At 44.9% G+C, this 17,215-nt stretch overlaps 1 pseudogene; it reads right to left on the bottom strand.

The window, feature by feature from the left end:
• Window positions 1-8,162: 8,162 nt before the first annotated feature.
• Window positions 8,163-8,966, bottom strand: LOC134480202 (small ribosomal subunit protein eS10-like; annotated as a pseudogene).
• Window positions 8,967-17,215: the final 8,249 nt, after the last annotated feature.

The following is a 17,215-nucleotide window of genomic DNA, read 5'->3' as shown; positions in this document are numbered from 1 at the left end:
ACGTGCACACACAGTAACTAAATCTCTCTCTATAAACAAACATCGTGTGTGTAAACACACACACCACACACACACACACACACACACACACACACACACACACACACACACACACACACCATAGCTAACAAAGGTTGTTTTCCCAGATCTCACTTAGAAAACTCTTAAGGTTCAGTTACCCAAATTAGACACGTACATTGACCAGACAGAAGTGTGTATGAACTTCTACTTTGCCTTGTATTATGTAACCAATATCAAGAGATTATTTTATATTTTTTAAAGAAGATTTCTACTTTTTTTTTTTTTTTTGGTTCTTTTTTCGGAGCTGGGGACCGAACCCAGGGCCTTGCGCTTCCTAGGCAAGCGCTCTACCACTGAGCTAAATCCCCGGCCCAGATTTCTACTTTTATTATAAAAATTCAGGGGGTAGGTCTGGAGAGATGACTTATCAGCTAAGAGCACTGGCTGCTGCTTCAGAGGACCTGGGTTCGATTCTGAACACCCAGATGATGGCCAACAACTGTCTGTCACTCCCGTTCCAGGGGAAATCTGATGCCCTCTTCTGGCGTCTGCTGGTACTGCACATATGTGATGTGTTAACATAGGTGCAAGAGAAAAAACATTCATTAAAAATACCTTTAAAAAAACCTAGGAAGAGAGGAGGACTAATGTGCTTTGATTAGGACAGTTCTGTGACTCAGCAGCTTCTAAACAGTGGGATTTGTTTTTTTTTTGGGGGGGGGGTTACATGTTCTACCAAGGGACATTGTCACTTCCTGAATCTCAGGGACCAAGGTTTGCTATTCAGTTGTGTGGCCTCTTAAGAAGACACGTTCCCACTCCGAGTCTTGTGTTCCACAGTTACACAAAGGATTTACAGCATCCTCTTCGAGGAGCAGTTTGGAAGATGAAATGAAATAATAAATATGAAGCAGTTTACAAATATTATGCTAAGAGGGGGCTGGGGAGAGTACAGGCTGCACTGGTAGAGGACCTGGGTCTGATTTCCAGCACCCGTATGGAGGTTCACCACTATCTGTAGCTCCAGTTTCTTAGGATCCAATGCCCTCTTCTGACCTCCACAGGCACTACCCACTCACGATGTACAACATACATCTGTGCAGGTAAAACTCCATACACATGAAATTTAAAAAATTCTATTAAGTTACAACACTACCCGGGTTTGTGCTTATTATATATTTCTATCAGATATCAGTCCTCAAAGCCATTTCTTTAATATGTGCTGAATACATGGCATGTAACATTTACCCAGGTTTATTAGAAAAGGGAAATTTTGTTCCCTGCACCCAAAGCCCTGCATCTCTGCTTTTGTAGACCATTTAATGCCGCTGATCTCCATAAGCATTCTTTAAGCTTCTTTGAGTGGTTGTCTAACAAGTGAAAATCATGCTGGTGGGTGTAGCTCAGCCAGTCAGGTGTTTGTCCACTATGCAGGAAACCCTGGTTCAGTGCCCAGCACCCCTCACCATCCAGGCGTGGTGGTGCACACCTGTAATCCCAGCTCTTGGGAGATAGAGGCTGGAGGATTCAAAGTCTGAGGTCATCCTCAGTTACATAGTGAGTTTGAAGTCAGCCTGGGATAAATAAGATCTGGGCTCAAATAAGAAACAGGATGGAGTATGTAAGACTATATTACAAATAAATACAGACATATGCACACTACAATATAAATTGGTGAATTTATATATAATTTTATACATGTTCTAGTATGCTGTCAGCATTATAAAACACAGAAACAATGGTCACTTTTACAGGAGTGAAAGGGATTCGTGTTTGCAGATGGGGACATAAATCCAGCTGTGCCTTCCCATTTCTTCTCAAGAGCAACAGAAAAAGTGATAGAGAAAAAGATTAAACCCCATTTCTGACAAAAGGAGAAAATAGCTGTAACCTAACTGGGAAGATCGCCTGGAGTGTCGAGTTAGGGGGACAGAAAGCTCTGGCACTGAGCACTTACTTAAAAAGGGAGAACACACACTTCTCCAGGGAGGTGTGCCCTGAGGTACGGAACCTGAAATCCGTGCACAGTGGCAGAAGAGGGCAAGCATGCTGCCCCCACAGAGGCTTCTCTGTGCCTGTTTTTATTCCAGAAAGGAAGAAAATGAAGCTAGAAAAGAAACTACAGACACAAGTCATATGTTTGGGAAGCAATCTGTTTCTGCCTAAGGCAGAGAAAAGAAAATTTGCTTTGGAAGAAACTCACATTGGCTTAACGCCATTAACTCAAGGAAAACAAACTTGTAAAACTCAGCAACGTAAGAAAAGTTCTGGCTGGCCTTGGCTCTTTCTCAGCATGAACTTCTGCAAATATTAGGTCCTGGAAAAACTCATGTTGTTCAGGTGAAAAATCTATAAGAACCCCACAGATGATCTATATAAGTATGAGAAAACATGAAGGCCATTGCCGACAGCCCCAGAAAAATCTCTCCACAGGGTAGGTGAGACGTATGAGCAGATGTTTTGCTGTCAAATTTAAATTTAAAAGGTGGTTGGGCATGGTGGCACATGTCCTTAGTCCTACCACTCAGGAGACAGAGGCAGGTGGATCTATGTGAGTTCAGGGATAGCCTGGTCTACAAAGTGAGTTCCAGGCCAGCCCTGGTTATGTAGTGAGATCCTGACTCTAAACAAAAACAAACAAACGAAAAGCAAATTGAGATTTGGAATGATTGATTCTGTGAAGGAAAAACAGGAGTAGGACGAGGAAGAGCTCAGGATGAGATCCACAAACAGCAGAGGCGAGCGAGGTCTGACAGAAGTTAAGAGAAAAGTGAGGGAGAAATGGAAACAATCAGAAGCAGAAGTGAAATTGCAAGACACAATGGAGAGACTAAGAACAGTAGAAGTCAGAATGGAGGGAAGCCCAGTGTAGCCAAAAACAGGGTTAAAGGGAGCGAGAAAAGGGGTGGTGTGGAAGACAGAGGTTAGCCATATACATGTTGAAGCTTCAAAGAACAATACTGACTCAGACCAAATACTTTGTAGTACAGCTTTAGCAATTTTTAAATAAAATATACACACATGCACACACATGTGCAACACACACACACACACTCACACACACATACACACGTGCATGCATGTGCACAGATAACCAACTGAGACATATCCCAGTCAACTGGGACTTCAAAACATCACTAGCAACCTAATTCTTGGGCAACTAGTCAAATTGTCATTGTGTGCAAGTGTGTGGAGGGTGTATGAGCGTGCGCGAGTTGGTGTATACACGGATGTGTGTGTGTGGCAGCAGAGGTCAACATCAAGTGTCATTTCTCAGGTGTGGTGCAGTTTGGCCTAGGACTTACCAAGTTTGCTAGGCTGGCTGTCAAGCTCTGGGGATTCGGCCGCCTCTGTGGCCCCTCACTGTAATTGCCAGCATGTGCACACGTGCTTTTAGGGGTTAGTTTGCCATGGTGGGATGGCATGTTAGAGCAGTTTAGTTCTCCTTCGGGTGAACCAGAAAGCAGAGGATGAGACAGAAAGTGGTTGTGGATAACATATCTTCAAATACCCGACCTCGATGGCTTATTTTCTCTGCATGGGTCCATGGGCCCGACCTCTTAAAGTTTCTGCCGATTTCTCAAAATAGCTTTACTAGGTGAAGAGCAGCCGCTCAAAACACAAGGCCGTGGGGGAGGTTTCATATCAAAACACAACAGACTGCCCAACATAGTGAGTGGAGTTTGAACTATGAACCTGAATTGTCTGAGTTCCTGAGCTGTTATGTGTTAAATTTTTTTGGGTTTTGTATTTTTGAGATAGGGTCTCATGAAGACCATGCAGGCTTCCAACTCCTGATTTTCCTGCTGCTGCCTCCTAAGTGCTGTGATTGCAGGCATGTGCTGCATGTACGGACTGCATTTTGAAATAAAAATTTATCTCCATTTTTAATATGGTTTTGGCTATATAGAGTGGAGGAGAGGACAGGTATTTTCTGGAGTTCACTGATGAGCCAGCCTAGTAAATCAGTAAGCTCCAACTTCAGTAAGAGACCCTATCTCAAAGAAAATACAAACATCAGCTTCTGGCCTCCACACACATGCACATACATGAACATGCACACACAGGAGCGTGTACACATAGGAGCATGCACACACAGGAGCATGTATATATACACACATGCATACACACATGCATGCACACAATTGAGCATGTATACACTCAAGCATACACACACACGCACGCACACACATAGAGGAACATGTACACACAGGAGAATGTATACATATACATGCACACACACATGCATGCACACACATAAGCATGCATACATTCAAGCAGGCAGACACACACACAAGTATGCACACACATGAATATGCACACATAGGAACATGCACACACAGGATCATGTACACACACAAACATGCACACATGAAACCATTCATATACACAAACATGCACACACATGAACACACACGAACATACAAACACACACAAGCCCCCGTAATGCCTCATAAGAGACACCCAACAGATGTCTGCTGAAGGTTCAACCCCCATCATTATATCCGGCACATGGAGAACCTGGCGGGCTCCATTGATTTTAATTCAAGTTATTTCCTGAACCTGTGCCTGAGACTCACAGAGTAGGGTGACTACTGCTTCTTTCCCACAAAAAAAAAAAAAAAATTAAGAATCTTGAATTTGTCAAAACACAACACAACTGTTCAGGCGTGATAAATAATTATGAAAGCCAGCAAAGTCACCTTCCTGTCCTCCGTTTGATCTGCGAGGTTATGAGTGGATGAGATAATCTTTTATTTATATTGCATGTGGTAAAATTTTGAAAGAGGGTTTTCTGCTCCTTCCGTACTATCCTTCTATAATTAAGCCCGTAGGGCGGGCTGCCTGGCTGATCGTTTTTAGTACAGAGCTTGTCAATTCCTGTTAACACTAATTTAGGGTTCATAGCTCCATAGATCACGGAAATGTGAGGGCAAAACAATTTATATAGAAAATATTTTGAGAGGAGTTGAGCAAATGGAAGATCATTTTTCGCATTGACTGGCAAGCATTTCTGCTCTGATTATGTCACCCATTTATGCAGTGGCTCCCGGAGCTCACCTCGCCTGCCTCTCACACTTGATTCTCCCAGGTTCCTGGCTTTGCCTCCCTTCCCTTTCATGCACACACCGTCCTGCTATAAATAAGCATGCTCTTCCCTCCTTTGCTGTGTGTTGTCTTCTTAACGATGCCCCAAACTCTAATATAGCCAGTCGAGATCTTGCTTTACCATTAGCGCAGGAAGAAAAGAGGCCGCCTCCTGCACTTCAGACTGAACATTACAAGGGCAGATGGGGGGCTTTCGTCCCTTCCCACCTTCAACAGACAGAACAATAGGCAGCTCTAATCTTGTGACACTCACAACTAATTTATCCAACCAGAAGACAGGTAGCACTCCTCGCAGGCCGTTCCTGTCTGAATAGGTGCTGTAAATACTCAGCTTAATCGTTGCTTCCCCGGCAGGAGGGCTACATATCACAGCGTGGCGTTTTTATAATCTTCCTGGCATGCGGACAGCCAGGAGCCCCGGCCTGTGCATGTTCCTCCCCAGTGCAGTCAGGGATGCTTGTAACTGTTAGATGGTGACACGTTGTGCCTTGGAGCAGGTTTAACTGTTTTATATCCCCTCTGATCTGCAGCTTTGGACAGCTGTTAAGCTGCCTGTTAAACTTCTTTGGGCACATCTGTCGAGATGGTCCTCGATGTGGGTGTGTATCCCAGGCCCATCGTGGGCCTTCTTTGTGCTGCCTCCTATTCATCTGCTAGGAGCTTGTTTCTTTCTATCTATCTATCTATCTATCTATCTATCTATCTATCTAATCTATTTACCTATCAGATGATAGTCTTTGGACAGTCAGGAGCGGTATGCTTTTCTTTTTTTGTAGAAGGCCTGCTGAGAGAGAGAGAGAGAGAGAGAGAGAGAGAGAGAGAGAGAGAGAGAGAGAAAGAGAGAGAGAGACAGAGAGAGACAGAGAGAGACAGAGAGAGACAGAGAGAGACAGAGAGGGACAGAGAGACAGAGAGACAGAGACAGAGAGAGACAGAGAGAGGGACAGAGGGGGACAGAGAGAGGGACAGAGGGAAAGAGACAGAGAGAGACAGAGACAGAGAGGGGGAGACAGAGACATAGAGAGACAGAGAGACACAGAGAGAGGGACAGAGAGACAGAGGCGGAGACAGCGAGAGACAGAGACAGAGAGAGACAGAGAGAGGGACAGAGGGGGACAGAGAGAGGGACAGAGAGAGACAGAGAGACAGAGATAGAGAGAGAACACACATGATAAAGGGCTGGCATGATTAAGAGCCATTCTGCTCATGCACAGGACTGAGTTCGGCTTAACCTGACAAGGGGACTCACAACAGTTTGTATCTCCAGTTCCAGAGGGCCTAACATCCTTTTCTGGCCTCCGCAGGCAACAAACATCCAGGGTGCATATAAACACACACAGTCACACATAAAATTAGAGAAACAAATTTTTTTTTTTTTGGTTCTATTTTTCGGAGCTGGGGACTGAACCCAGGGCCTTGCGCTTCCTAGGCAAGCGCTCTACCACTGAGCTAAATCCCCAACCCCACAAATTTTTAAAAACAAACAAACGATAAGAGAATTCTCCCCATAACATTTTTTCCCCTGGCTGGTTGGATCCGGTTCTGTGACTTATCTCATCTTTCCTGCTTAAGCAGGAAAGTTCTCCAGTAAGGTAATGCAAGTTAGTTTTTAACCCTGTGTCAAGTCTTCTAGCATCTTGCCAAGGACAGTACTGACTATTAGCATAACAGGATCTCTGGGCACGTCACTGGAGAAGCTTCTTGACTCTGTCATAAATTTGTCCTACTGGTTGTGGTCCTGGGCTGAATAAGGAGGAGGAAGCGAACTTAGTAGCAGCAGCCATGTCTCTTCCCTTCCTTACTGGGGATGTAGCACGAGCAGCCTCCCCAAACTCCTCCTGCTAGCCCTTCTCTGCAGTGATGGACAACTACTCTAGAACTCCCAAATAGCCCCTCGCTTCCTTAAATTCCTTTCATCAGGTGTTTCTTCACAGCAACACAAGAAGAGTAATTAGCACGCATCTGATTGGCTGAGCAGTGTCCATTCAGCTATTGTGTCAAATCTACGGATACCCCATTGGCCCAAGAGCAAACAACTGACTGACCAGACCCAAATCAGGCTTGCTACTTATCATGCAGCAAGGCACACCGCCAAGTGTGTATCAAAGGGTGGGGAAGTGCATTGCTCTCAGGAGGTGAAAGTGAAGGAGGAATTCATATTTTCCATCCTCTTTTCTGACCTTGAATCTATAACCTGTCTCTGTGTACAAAGGGAAGACTGCACGGACTTAGCCAGATTGTGAAGTTCTGCATACATCCTGCCCAGAGGTAGAGGGTTTCATTTGTGAACGTTACCAAGGACACCAGGAATGGATGCACCCCTAACAATCCTCAAATGGTCTTTTGATGACCCTCAAGACTCAGCAGAGAATTCTCAGAACTTGGTCCCGATATTTCAGGGTCTACAGTTGGCACTGTTACCTTCAGGGAGGAGAGAAGGTGGCTCTTCTTATTTCTCAACTTATTTGAATAGTCACTCTATATACACGTGTGCTCAACAGTTGAGCCCTGTGCTCTGTGACTTAGCTTTGTAAGGCTATCGGGCGACTGACTTTATTCCACAGTTCTGAATGTGGAATAACCAGGTCTTCCGCCTTACCCTCTCTCACCAGGATGCATTGGCTGAGGCCATGACTATTTCAAGGCTCAACCAGAGTCTGCAGATCTGCAGGGCCGGCCACCAGGAAGGGTGGGCTGGATTTCTCGGGTGCACAGTGAGCTGCAGTTCACAGGCAGAATCGCCCGTCTTCAGGGAAGCCTCAGCTGTGTCTAACGTCTTCCAGCTGGCTGGATCTTATCCAACTTAATCAAAATGCATCATCTCTGGTACAACTGATTAGGGACTTCAGTCACATTGGAGAAAGACGTGCACAGGAATGCCACATAGTAGCATTTAACCGAGACACTGGAGACTATATAGCCAAGTCATGTTGGCATATTTAAAAAAAAAACTTCTGTCAATAGCTAACTTTTCATATTTGTTTTGTTTTGTTTTTCTTTAAAGTTTATTCAACACAACATAATCTCCAACGTCACTGAGGTGGCTGACAACGTCCACGACCGAAACCCCCCTCTAAACTGGAATTCCGTTGCTGAGCCAGCCCCAGCCTCAGCTTTCTTGTCAGTTCCAGGGGGCACAGCACTCCGTCTGTAGGTGTCTCTGTCTGCCTCCCCTCTTGTGAATCTTGCAGGCTTCTTACCCTCTCAACCTTTGGGCTGAGGCCTACCGGTCTCGGGACGGCTGTGGCGCAGGGTGGCGGGCACGATCCCCAGAGGTAGGTGCAGGTAATCTCGGAGATACTGGATGCCCTCATTCGTGAGGTACCAGTAGAAATGTCTCCAAGCAAACTGCTCCTTCACGTAGCCTCGAGACTTAAGAGACTGCGTGGCCTTCATGACGTGAAGGTTGGGCACATTCTTATCTGCCAGCTTGGGTTATCTGGGCATGTGGACATCTTTTTTTGGCAACCATCACTCCTTCCTTAAAAAGGAGTTTGTTCATAGATGGCAATCTGGTTCTTCTTGGGTATCAACATCGAGGTGGCTGTAGGGTCCAAGACGGAGGCTGGACAACTTTTTGTATTTATTCACTGAGTCATTAGACGTAGGCAAGATTCAAGGGGAGGGAATTAAACAGTGTAAGAAGCCAAGAAGCAGGGATTTTTAGAAACTACTTACAAGGCTTGCTACCAGAGTCCCTTTTAAAAAGCTGCTTATTTTATGTTTAAAAGTTATGTGCTTATGTGTACATCTGTGTGTGGTTATGTGCAAGTGTGAGCAGGTACCTCTGGCAGCCAGAAGAGGGCGTCAGATCCCAGAGTTGGGATTTCGAGTGGTCATGATCCAGCTAACATGGCTGCTGGGAACCAAAGTGGGGTCTTCTGCAAGAGCCTCAAATTCTCTTAACCACTGAGTCATCTCGGCAGCCCTAGAGTTGTTTTTTGATTTTACTTTTAAAGTAAGTTTTGCAAGGGCAAATTCCTTTAAAAATGGCCTTAACCAAAAAAACAAAATCTGCACAACCATTTATATTTGCTGAATTAATTGTGGTTAAATGAATGAGGTCTCGTTCAGTGGTTAATTACACAGGTTTGGCGAGCAAACAGAATTTGCAACTTTTAAGTGAACAGATCCAATTCTTCTGCACAACAAACATTCTGATAAATGTGTCTTTTTGCTAACAAATATTTATAATCTCAAGGTTACAAGTCAGGGCTCTCAGAGCTGTTGAAGCAAACCTCTAAAAGCTACGAGAAAATTCTTTAGTCTTGTTAGTTTAAAAAGAATGAAGATTGAAATTTTTCTTTTCAGAAGCTAAAAGTATAGAAAATAAGCATAGATGGACGTCTAAATTTTATGAGAATTCGTATGTAGAAGTAGAGAGGTTTTTTTGGGTTTTTTGTTTTTGTTTTTTTTGGTTTTTTTTGTATCACAACAAATAATGGGGGCTACCTTAGTTTTTTTAGTATTCTTTAAATCTTTTAGGTCAACCAGTCAGTGACTTAAAGTATTTTGCCATTGATTCTTCAAGGGCATAGCAAAATAGATTCAATGATAATTTTGTTCCTGGCTGAATTAAAGAATCCTATGCTCAGCGGGGAAAGAAGTCAAAAGGGCCACTGTGGACTGGGGAGGGCCAGTGTTGTGACTGAATGCATGAAAGGAACAGAGGATTTGAGATGGAATAAATGGTGATTGTGGAAAAGAGACAGACATGGTAGACAGGTACTCTACCGCTGAGCAATGCCCTTAGCTTACCTTAAAAAAAAGTCCGAGGCAAGATCTTATGTAGCCCAGGTTGCCTTGTTTCTGCTATTACCTGAAGCTGGCCTTGCCTCCTGCATGTTGGAATTACAGGCATGGACCACCGTACCTGTGTGTATAGTGCAGTGACCTTCAGTACACTTGAGTTTTTGGACTTATGCCATTACCATACCCATCTACAGCCTTTCATTTTCCCTAACTGTATCTTTGTTCCCTTAAATTCTTTTACGTTCTCTTTCTCCCTCAGTCCAACCTCTCTACTTCTCATCTTCAAGAATCCGACTACTCCTGGGGCCGGAGAGATGGCTTGATAGTCAAGAGCACTAGATACTTTTCCTAGAGGACCTGGACCAACAAAGTGGCTTACAACCATCTGTAACTCTAGTTCCAGGGGATTTAACACCCTTTTTTGGCTTCCACAGACAAGGTACTTATGTGGTGCAAGGACACTCATTCAGACTAAACATCCACACTATGTGGATAAGCCTAGGAGATATTACACATAGTGAGATAAGCCAGTAGGGTAGGAACAAATACTGTGTAATTCCATTTCTATGAGATACTGGAGTAGTCAGCCTTTGGTACATTTCCCAGAATGCATTGCTGGATCACAAGGTAATTCCATGTTCAATTCCATGCTCAACTCTTTGAGGATCCATCATCCTTTTTCAGGAAAAGTTGCTGGAGTTCATTCAGTCTCCCCACATTTTGGCCACCATTCCTATGTTTGGGTAGCAAGCATCCTGGTGGGTGCAGGGTTTTGATAGAGAGACACAATAATAGTATGAACTGGACCTGGAGCTGAGGAGATTCTCTGAGATCTGCTCCTAGCAGCCTTGGCAGCAGGCCTTCATTTCATAGCATCGTTGAACCCATCCTGTTACTCTGGTTGGCTCCGTTTGTTTACAGTTTCTGCTTCCTCAATAGTTTGGCTTGCATGTGCACCCTCATGGCCACTCCAGCTCCCCTGACATGCTGTGCCTTCTTGTGTACCTTATTACTTTGACCCTTCACTTTCTAACACTGAACCAATGTCCAGAGACACTGGAGACCCTGGCTGATCTACAGACTTGCCTGGTCATGGGTTGGGTTGACCATCCATGACTAGAAGGGTGAAGTTAATTTTTTTTTTCGGAGCTGGGGACCGAACCCAGGGCCTTGCACTTGCTAGGCAAGTGCTCTACCACTGAGCTAAATCCCCAACCCCTGAAGTGACAAATGAGGCATCATCTGGCAGAGGTTGAACAGATACCTCAGACGAGATGATAGAGAAATGGACAGACAGACAGATGACAGAAAAAGCTATAGTTGCCAATCTTCATAGTACCCTTCATCATATTTCCCACTATCCACCCATTCATCAGTAAGTACACATACACTGTCTGAGAGACACTGGCCTAGGCACTGTTAGCCACTACCTAGCTAGCTCTTACAAAACAGCTATCATGTATGAATATAGGTCTAAAATGCCATATTATTATGGAGCACTTCCGAGTCAGAATGGATTTCTTTTTCAGAGTTCTGCGGTTTGGTTAGAGATGAGGTAGCCACCTCTCCCCTAAACCTTGAAGCTGCAGTATAAAACGCCAGTAATAGAAGAGCACTGTAGGGGGCTTTTTTTCTAAGCAACATCCAGGAAGTGCCGTGGTGCTGCACGTGAAACCATCTGAGAGGTGTTGCTGGAGGGCTCATCTCGGATTTTAAGGAGGTGCAGATGGTTTCAGGTAGCAAGTGAGGCCAGAGGAAGCGATGGCTTATTTAACAAATATGCACTGGATGCTAGCTGAATCACAGCCGGGCTCGTGCTAGAAGTCAGCAACGTGAGGAGGACGATCCCTAAAAGACATCTGTGATCTGGAGAGGGGCAGACAGGCAGATGGGAAACAGCTGCAGGCGTCAAGAAGGGAAAATGACAAAGCCGTTCCAGAAAAACCCAGCCTTCGTGACCTCCATCCCAAGAAGTCCAGCTAAAAGGCCTATTGCCTGGAAGTGAAGTCAGCCTGTCAGGTTATTACGACATTGAAAACAAGTCTTCCTCAGGTTTCACAGATGCAGCTGCTGGCTTCATTGCTAGGATGGGGAGGGACGAGCTGCTCTTGGGTCACCTCCAAAAGGACCTTCAAAAGATCAGGCTTCCTAGAGCAGGCTGGGGAGCCACTGATCGTGGCTCTGCCTCAGGGATGACAACACTGAAGACACAAAGATAGAGAAGAGGAGGATGAATTCCTGAGGGGAAGAGCTGTGCTTGCTAATGGGTTGCCAGATCTACAGTCTTTCCTGAAACAAACCATGTCCTGGTTTGCTTAATATTTTCTGATCAAACAGAGGAGCCCTGCTGAGGAGAAATGCTAATATGCATTTATATGTTTTCTGTTTATTTGCTTTTAATTAATTACTTTGAATCACGAATTGCTGGTTTACTATGCAGCCTGGTCCCAGCTCAGTGACAAGCAATTCCTGTTGTTTTTAAACATTTTAAAATCATATTTTATTTATCTGCTTTGTGACAGTCTGTATTCATATGTGTGTGTGTGTGTGTGTGTGTGTGTGTGTGTGTTTGCGTGTTTACGCCGAGTGTAAGCTCGCACATTCCACAGCATGCATGGGGGCCAGAGGACAACTTCCTTGAGTTCAGCTCTCTTCTTCAACCATATGGGTCCTGGGAATACAACAAAGGTCATCGGGCCTCCCTCGAAGTAAGTGCCTTAAGACCCAAGTCCTCTTGTTCCTGAGCCCACGTTGTAGAGCTTCAAAAACCAAGCCATACAGAGAAAACAAACCATAAAACAACAAAACCTAAACCAAACCAAGCAAACAAGCAAAAACTCTGCCATTGCCACTAGTAATATCACCAAGTTCTGCAGGAAAACCCGAAGCTGCCTGTTCATTGAAAGACTCTCCTACTTCCCTTTCAGCCTTTGAGCGTTAAGAATACAAACGCCGCGGCTGTTAAAATGAGAGAGTGCAGAGAGCTACTTAACCCCCACTGCAAAACCAGACTCTTCGCTGGAACCAAGTCCCCGCCCCCATTTCCTCGAAGGCCCCAGGGAACTGGTGCAGGGGTCTCCATGCCGCTTCAGTAGGAAGGCATCTGAACTTGATCCCGCATAAGCCTGGGAAATAGGAAGGGTGAGGAGGCAGATACACTTTATTTATTTCGCTGCCTTTACATAGTGATGAAGTCCTCATCTCTGCCTCCTCCTGGAGCCTCATAAATCCCCACAAGGGGGCGGTGGGATCAGGTCGTACATTTAAATTATTTCCAAAGACGGCAAGCAATTCCGACTTCTTTAATGCAACGGCCTTCTGACAGAATGATAAATCTGCGAAGCGAAGAGAGGCTTCTCCCGTTTCAAATTGTGCCCTCGGAAGACTGATTATGTATTTAAGCTTTGGAGCGGTGTAAAGTTTTGTTAGGCAAATCAGTGGCCAAACCATCCCCCTAGCTCAAAATCGACAGCCCCCCGATTATAGATGACAAACGTTTAGGATTCAGATTCCTTAACTCCGGCATCATTGGACCTTGGCTTAGCATCAGGGGAGCTGTGGACTGGGCTAGCTCGCCGAAGACAGACTTTTGTACTTGGACGAACCACACTGCTGTTATGGAAACCTGAACGCCTAGAGACAATGTACTCAGCGTCCCTGACTAATTTTATTGTGCGGACAGGTTTAATAGCTCCTGTTACTATCACATCTGGGGTGGGAGGTGGCACTGAATTGTGACGATCACACTAAATCGACAAGGATTATCAGTCATTAAAAAGGAACCAAATTAGCATGGAGCCATCGTATTTTATACTTATCAAACCTTCTGCTGGTCAAGGTCCATTACTGGAAAGGCAGATGCTATTGGCTCGTTCCCCAGAACATTTACATCTGTATTGTATTTGTGTAGGATATAATTTCTTGTAGCAATAAAGCCTAATAAAGGTTACACCCTGATGAATAAGGTGCTAATAAATTGACCCATGAAGTTTAAATAGATAATTATATGTGAGATAAACGCAGAAGCCCCTATTTCAGTGCAGAAGTATTTCACGCTGTATCCATACCCAGGTTCCTATCAACTACAGGACGGTTTCACATAGCTTTATAGAGATATGAAGTATCAGGGGGCTGGAGAGATGGCTCCAACTGTGAAGAACACTCAGTGCTCTTGCAGAAGACCTGAGTCCAGTCCCCCGCACTCATGTGCAACTCTCAAAAGCAGTTACTCTACTCCTACACCTCTGGCCTCTGCAGGCACACACATACACACACAGACACACACAGACACACACAGACACACACACAGACACACAGACACAGACACACACACAGACACAGACACACACACAGACACACACAGACACAGACACACACACAGACACACACACAGACACACACACACACACCTCCCAATCTAAAAATAAATCTGAAAACATTACTAGAGCCGGCTGGCATTGAGGTGAAGTGGTTATTCACCAGGCCTTTCTCCCAGAGTTCTGAAACCTACATTGGAAGTGCTCCCTGGAAAAAGGAGCTTATAGAAATCATGGAACAGGCCAGCCATGCTGGTACGTGCTCACTTCCCAGCCCTGCTCCCACCACACTGTTTCAGGCTGTCACCAGCATTTGCCTTCACACAGCAGAGCGTGTCAGATAGGATAAGGAAGTGATTAGGGAGGCACTTGAAAGAGTCCTTCCTGCGTATGATGCATATGAGAGGCAGCCTGACTGACAGTGCAGCCCTGGCTGTGTACGGTACCTCTCCTGTATCCTTACACAGCGGGAGCTGCAGATGCACAGAAAAAAGAAACAGAGGCGAAGCGGTGCTATGGGGCTTGCAAGCGCAGCTCCGGTGAGGTTGCTTAGGTAAGACACCTCCCTGTTTCTTGTATAGCATTAGACTCGGGAAAAGAAGATCCAAGCATAAGACAACAGATACTAACTTGTCTCATTAAGCAAGTAACATTTAGTTTAAGTATTTAGTCAACAAATATTTGTGTACAAATATCTCAGAATGGCTGCAAACTTGTTGTGTAACCAATCGTGCCCTAACACTCCTGCCTCCAGCTCCCAAGTGCAGGGACTGCAGGTGACAGCATCACACTGTTTATGTGGTACTAGAGACCCTACCCTGGGCTTTATGCACGTCAGGCAAGCAGCAGACCAACTGAATCACCTGGACAACTCCATTTATAACTCCTGTTAAATAATTGTTGAGAGGATCCTGGTTGTTCTGTATTTTCTCACATAAATAGAGTGTGTATAATGTTGAGAATTCCCACAAGAAACCCCAGAGAGCTGGCTTCTGCCATGGCCATCTCTTGAGAACAGGGATCGGGCTTCATTATTCGTCCCGTGTCATGTGCTTAGCGCCAAATCCTCAGTCGGCGAATGAATATCATTAGTGTTTGTAGGAATTTCCTTTCTAATAGGATGGTAGAATGGAATCCCTAAATATCCCTCCCTGGGTAGATTATGAAGAGTCTTTTCAGGAATGTTTTATTAAGCTGAAAATGAAATGGGGGTTCTTAGATGTCAAAAATACAGTGTGGGTGGGAATTCATTGAGCGAGAGGTAAGCTGTTCGTCTAGGAAGCCTCTGATGAATTTTGGTGATGTTGAGCATCCATGTGGACTATTGTATAGGAAGAAGAAACACAGGGCAGAGCTCCTGCCCAGCTGGGGTGAGTGAGAGGAGACAACCTGCATGAATCTGGGGCCACAGTGAGTCGTATCATCAGGAGACGGTGGACCAGAAGTCAGTGCACCTGCAGCAGAGAGAGATGAAGACTTGCCTTGTCAGGATCTTGAGAATGGGTACAGAGCAAACAGATCATGTGTAACCCCAAATCAGCCACAACACAGAATTTCGATTCAAAGGATACTAGCAGAATATTCTAGATTAGGCCAAGCCCAACATTTTCATTTTTTAAATGGCAACTATTTAAACTCTCTAGAGGAGCACACCTAAATATCTCAAAATTTCCATGAAGTCCGAGTTCACAGTAAGATGATAAGAGTGACACACAAATGACAGAGGCAAGCCAGATGTGGGGACCAGGGACAGCCTCCAGAATGCAAATGGGATGGATTGTTTTTTAATGTTTAGTATAAGAAAGGCACACAGACTCAAGGGACTAAGGCAAATATCAACCAATAAATAAAAATCCGATGGCGAAGATAAATGCTGTGAAAGAAAGAGCTGCTGAACCATACCTAAAGGGACTCCTCACTGTGTAGCAGTGAAACAGAGAACAGAGATACTAGCTAGAGAGTAGGACAGGTGGGATATATGGTAAGTTGTAAGAAGAGAGCTTTCGAGACAGCTCAGTGGGTGAGGCACCTGCCTTGTGAGCACAAGGGCCCAGGTTTGACTCCCCAGAACCCATTATAATGCTGAGCACTGTGGCATGAGCTTGGAATCCCAGTCCCCGGAGGCGGAGACAAGTGCATCCCCGGGGCTCACTGGCTGGTCACTCCGACGAGTTGGCAAGTTTCAGTCCAACAGAGACCCTGACACTGTCTAAGAATAAATAAACAAAGGAATACATTTGTGAATGGGAATAAGGAGTGGACAGCACCGGAAGAACAGCACCTGAGGTTGTCCTCTGGTCTCTGCACACTCATGCACAAGTGTGGGTGCAGACAATGGGTACACATGTGAACATGCACACATAGGCACACATACACATGATCCTAAAAGTCTGATATTTAAGGAGAAAAAAACCCAACAAGCATAAACATTGATAAAACTAGCATATAGCATAAAGAGAAAAGTAGAGGAAGTGTATTGATAAAGCTAAGGGGGCTGGGAGGATGATTCAGGGGGTGAGGAGCTTGTAGTGCAAGCACAAGGACCTGAGTCTGGATCTTGAGCAGCTGTGTAAGCATCTGGCCACGGTGGTGAGAAGCCTGCAACCCCAGGGCCGGGGGCTGAGGTGGGTGTGTGGTTAGCTAAGCTTGTTGACTGGCTAGTTTGGCTGAAATGGAGAGGGCCAGGCTTAGTGAGAGATCCCATCTCACGAATAAGGGAGAGCGGAGACTGAGGAAAACATCTCATTGTCCCCCTGACTGCCATATGTCAGAGCATAAAGAAATGTACTCACCACGCATGTGCACATGCACATCTCACACACACACACACACACACACACACACACACACACACACACACACATGAATAAATAAAATTTACCAATATAATTATTGTCTTATGAGAATGATGAAAAGGAGACATAAGTAAAATAGGAAAAAAAATAGGACACTGCCTTCAAAGTGAGTCCTATTATTTTTGAGGATAAAAATATAAACTCTGTTATAAAGTTATTTAT

The sequence above is a fragment of the Rattus norvegicus genome, chromosome 8 (genome assembly GCF_036323735.1).
Source record: "Rattus norvegicus strain BN/NHsdMcwi chromosome 8, GRCr8, whole genome shotgun sequence".
NCBI classification, from domain to species: Eukaryota; Metazoa; Chordata; class Mammalia; order Rodentia; family Muridae; genus Rattus; species Rattus norvegicus.
The sequence above is the reverse complement of the archived record's forward strand: the minus strand, read 5'-3'. Positions and strand labels throughout refer to the sequence as shown.